The sequence below is a fragment of the Chinchilla lanigera genome, unplaced genomic scaffold (genome assembly GCF_000276665.1).
Source record: "Chinchilla lanigera isolate Chin_1 unplaced genomic scaffold, ChiLan1.0 scaffold00009, whole genome shotgun sequence".
In the NCBI taxonomy this organism is placed as follows: Eukaryota; Metazoa; Chordata; class Mammalia; order Rodentia; family Chinchillidae; genus Chinchilla; species Chinchilla lanigera.
The window spans coordinates 10,869,567-10,874,801 of record NW_004955410.1 but is presented as its reverse complement, the minus strand read 5'-3'; the positions used below and the strand labels follow the sequence as shown (position 1 = coordinate 10,874,801).

The 5,235-nt window shown below is 41.7% G+C and overlaps 1 pseudogene; it reads left to right on the top strand.

Annotated features, from left to right (window-relative positions):
* The first annotated feature begins 481 nt into the window (after positions 1 to 481).
* On the top strand, positions 482 to 5,032 carry LOC102017431 (annotated as a pseudogene).
* Positions 5,033 to 5,235: the final 203 nt, after the last annotated feature.

Sequence of the window (5,235 nt, the reverse complement as noted above, 5' to 3'; positions counted from 1 at the left end):
GCTGTGTCTCAGAGTCTGGCATGGTGCTAGATCACCAGGCACTTTATAGTGGAGTGGATGTAATAAGGTGACAAACAGGAAATTGTATAGTATAGTAAATATGGTGCAGAAGTCACTGGTTGGAAGACAGGAAATTTCAGGCAAACAGTTCATTCAATATTTATGGCATGAACCAACTAGTTAGAATGATTTTTTTGTTACCTAATTAACTTAGAATTTCTCAGGAACTAAAGCAAGTGTTTATGAAACAAATGTAAGAAACAATATAGTGCAGCATCAAGTCCCCGTGTGCTGAGCCAAGGCTATTAGCTCGTACACCTGCCTGCTGACCAGTCTCCTCTACAAGGTCGCACCTGCCTGCTGAAGCTCCCTGGCTCCCTCCCCAGTGGGGAACCCCGAGCCAGCACCCTAGCACTCAGCCTACACCTAATCAGAACCAACAAATCTGCAGCCCCAGGGTAACAGCACTGCAGTGGGAAAAATGAAGAATGAAATTGCTGCCACTGTCTTCTTCATAAGACTAGTTGGAAAACATGGTAAGTTGAAAGCAGAAGCCATTGAAAGAGAAAAATGAGAAAATGACTCTAATGCTTCAAGAGAAATTCAAAAGTCACTGGTATCTAGAAAAACCATCAAAAGGATAGGCCTACCAGTGCATTCGTGTCAATGAGCATTGATACTGATGTTCTGAAAGCCTGTGAGAATGGTTGCAGCTTAGATGCTGACTTTGCTGAAGGAGCCACTGTCTATGTGCACCCCGGAGTGCTCAGCGTGTGCTGTTGGGACGGAGAGAAAAGCAGTGCAGTCATTGTTGCCGGCTTGGAAATGAGGGTGAGAACAAGTGTAAGATCTCCGAAAAAGCCGTTCATAAGGTTACCGCTGATTATCAGTCCAGATCCTTTTTAAGTGAGGAAGTGGAAGTAAAACCCAGTTCAGTAGCTACAGTCCCAAGCTCTGCATACCAAGTTGCAGAACTAATGTTCCCAGCTTTTCCAATGGGGCACCTTTTACCCAGAAAAAAGCCAAAACACTGAGGGAATGGCCAGCAGGGTCATTACCCTCCTCCCATTCCATTTGATTTTCCAAACCAAGAAATTATGGATGAACTACCCTGCTTGTGTTGGTTTGGGGTTTTTTTTGCAAGGGAAAATAATATAATACAGGACACATATTTTATATGATCATTTATAAAGTCACCCAAAGAATGCTATACAAAAGACTGCAGGAAATCTGGTGCACATACACTAAGACCAAGGAAACTAGCCGAGGGCCTGGATCCAACAGCAGTGTCCTTCATGAATCCAGCTGAATGCCTAGAGCTCATGGCAGTACCTCCTACAAGCCCAACTGGAGGCCTATAGCCCATAGCAATATCTTAGGCAGGCCTGTTTCGCGGATCTGCGCTGGGAAGGCCCAAAGGTCAGTGGTGGAATCTAGGAAAGATCTGTGCTAGCAGGTTGAGGGATCTGCACTGGAGCCAGGAAGCAACACACAAACTAAGAACCAGAGCTCCCCCGAAGAGTACCACAGCCACCCTCAGCAACAATGAGGTCTGAGTTCTTCTGATAGTGTAGACAGCTGAGTTCCCATCAGGAAAGCCAATGCAGCAAGCTTCTCCAGGAGACTGGCAGTGCACCATCTTCCCCTCTGGAGCCAGGAAGCAATGCTCAAAGTGAAGACCAGAGCTCCCCCAAAGTGAACCAAAGCTATTCTCAGTGCCAACAAGGTTCCGAGCTCCTTGGAGGATGAAAACAACCAAGTTCATCAGGAAAGCCAGCATGACAAGCTCCTCCAACAGAACCAACAGCTCCTTACAGCTTCTACCAGCTCCCAACAGCCTCACTTCTTCTTCTCCAGTTCTGCCTCTTATGCTGCTGGCAACAATCCTCAGGTGGGCCTCCCACACCTAGCACCATGGCGGGTTATAAGTTGACCACCAGTTGTCAATCCACTACACTGCTCAACTCCAGTGACATGAGTACCTTCTCCTGGAATGCACCATGATCCAAATCGCTGAATTAATGCCCAGATGTTAGCACCTCACCAGCTTCTTCCAATTCTCTTGGTGTCCTGTTGAGGACACCTTACAACACATTAAAAGTGAAAAGTTCATACTCATAGTAATGATGTTAGATGAACCAAACCATCACGCTTATTTTATATGGACATTATTGAAGATAAGCTTTCTTTAAAATATGTGTGCACTTTAGATATTTTGGGCCCTGGGTATAGCTCAGCAGCACAATCACCTGCCTGGCAAGCGCAAGATCCTGAGTTTGATTCCCGCTACAAAAAAAAAAAAAAAAAAGTATAGATATTTTGCTATAGTTTGAGAAGCTTTACTAAAGTTAGTCAAGTGCCTGAGTTTTTAATATTGGACTTGAGTCTTTATATATTGCATATCAACTCTGGTGGATATGAAAACACTATAGAGGTGAATGATCCATTCTAGCACCTCTGAGCATTTACTTTATTGAGAGTAGGTAAGTTATTTATACATAAGGAAATCTCTTTTGTTGTTTGGAAGAATTGTATGAAATAATGTAGTTGCAAATAAAAAGTAGTTTGAGACATGAAAAAAGAAACAGTATGTGAATGTCAGTGAAGTAGTGGGTGCACATAAATTCACTGATAAAATAAGCTGTATTAGAATGCTCTCTCAGTGATATCACTGCCAGAAATCCCTAATATAAATGTTCAACCAAATAAGAAATAAAGTAACTAATCATTTGCTACTTCATTTTTAGAAATAAAAACTCCTGCTTCTCCCTGCTTTCACTGTTTCCAAACAAGCACTTGAAGTTTGTAGCAACCCAAATAATTAAACTACAGCACTTTTCAAGTGCATAAGCATTGTGAAATATCAGCTATAGCTGACATTCAGGTCCAGTCTCTTAAGAAAGAAAACCACAGAAGAAGGAGTATTTTAATTAGTCAGACCCACGGAATAAACCCACAGCCACAGTCATGGGAAAGAAATTGGACTCCAGGCCACCTCAGGTCCTTCTCCCACTGTATCACTGGGCACCTGCAGGTACGGAAATGAAGACACTCTAGAGATTTCCAGCTTCAAGTTGTCAGGGCCAGCATGAACTTGACCCTGTCTACGCTGTCATCCACAAAGGCCCAAATGCATGTCATGCTGATTAAATTCTGTTTAATCCAGACGCTGAGGGACCCGGTAGGTGCTTTGTGTGGGTCAGGCTGTAATTCAGCTAGGAATGACCTATAAGGAGAGTTGGCAAAACTGATAGCTCATAAGCCCCCCACTACTCAACCTTTGTAACAGCATCAAGGTCTCTGAGTTATTTTGCATGAAGTACACCTTTGCATGAAGTGTGCTTAAGTGTGTATGCATGAAATTTCAATGTGCTAATATCTGTGTTTTCTAACTTTCTCATTAGGAATTTGCTCTTGTCCTGAGGCAAATCAGGATAAAACTGAAAATCAAGAGACAGTGGCTAGTGGGTCTTTCAGTCTTTTGTTGCTTGTCCCTGTCTCTGCCAGCCTTTGGGCTAAAAGCGATAAGGGTTAAAAGGTGGAAGTGAATTTGTCTTGATGCCTATGCTAAGCAAGCAGTTTCTTGAAAAATGGTCAAGGGTCTGGAAAACACTGAGGTCTTTCAAAAGAGTAACGTGCTTGGTCTTCATGCCATGTTGGAGCAGAAGTCGCCTGGGGAGCTGACCCATCCTTGGGTGCCTGTCCCAAGATTTCATCCACACCATTGGATGTTGCCCCAAAGTGGAACAGCAGTGATCACAGATGTCGGAATCTCCCTGCACCCTGGAGTCCTGGATTTTCTATCTACCTGTGGGATACCCTTTTACCTTCTCCCTTCTCAGCGGTCCTACCTTCCCAGATGAGTTCACATGGTACTAAGGATAATTTTTCTGAATACACTTTAGTGTTAATTTATTCTGAAGTTCAGATCTTTCAGAATATAATTTTACTCCAGTGTCTCTACTAGCTTGGAAGATACATGAGGATGAACTTGTTTTATTCATCTGCATAAACATGTAAACTAATACAATTGTTTTCCTACTTTATAATCTTTCCCAAAAGTAACAGCTCGAAGTATGGGGAGATAGCCAATTCTCATGGATAGGTGGAATTAGTTAAATGGGGATTTCAGCTCACAGGCCCTGTTCCTATCACATCTGATGATTTTGGCACTGATACTAGAATCAAAGATCATTAACTATTGGTTGTTAATATTTTAATTCAGAGCAAACAATGAAGGTACAAAACATGAGAGGTACCTTTAAAGCAAGGTGTGTTTTCTAGGAATCTGTTTCCAGATAATGGTGAATCAAATTCGTCAGGCAGGCCTTCCTGCAGATAACAATATAAAATCTGCACAATGTATTAAAAATTATTTGAGGTCATCAGAAAGTGGCCACAAGCATAAAGAAACCAGAGGAGATTTACCCTTGGAAGATTATAAGTGCAATGGACAAAAATAGCATAAGTGTAGTTGTTTTGTTTTGTTTTGTTTTGTCTGAAGGCAATACGCAATTCTCACAGTTTTCTGCTCTTTCAGAGCAGAAAGCCACAGTTCTACTGGCATTGTGGTAACACAGAAAGATGTTTATAGCTTACAGAATGCCAGAAATTTAGAGTGGGAGGGAAGAAAATGCTAAAAGTGATAAATCACAGAAATGGTGAAACCCAAACCCTGAATATAAACTCTGACCAAATCCATACTGACAAATAAACTGCATACCCACAGAGAAAATCTCAGGGACTCCAGTTTGTTTGTTTTTTTCTTAAGCAAGAATAATACTGCAAGGAGTTTACATTTGAAAGGCAAAACTGCATGGGGTATATTTGTGAGCGTGCTGTTTTCTCAGTTGAGCAATTTGTCAAACACAGTTCTAGGATTGGAAGTAGAACTCAAGGCAGACAGAATTGTGTGGACATTGTAAAATATGAATATGAACCTTGCCCCAAACCTTTCGCTGACCACCACACTGGCCAGTTTGAGAAGAGACTCTTGAGAATCAGGCTAAAAAAAGCAATGGCTGAAAGCTGAAACAACTACTGCTGTGTATAGTAGGACGACAGTTTGAATCCAGACAAGTTAACTGCCTGATAGAATAAGTACAAGTATAGTAATGATAAAAATTGGTCTTCCAAAGAGCATAACTGATTACTAGCTTATCTAAAGTATAAAGATAATAAATAGAACTCTGAGGGGACTCAGATAATTGGACTTAGTAGAAAAATTTCAATGCA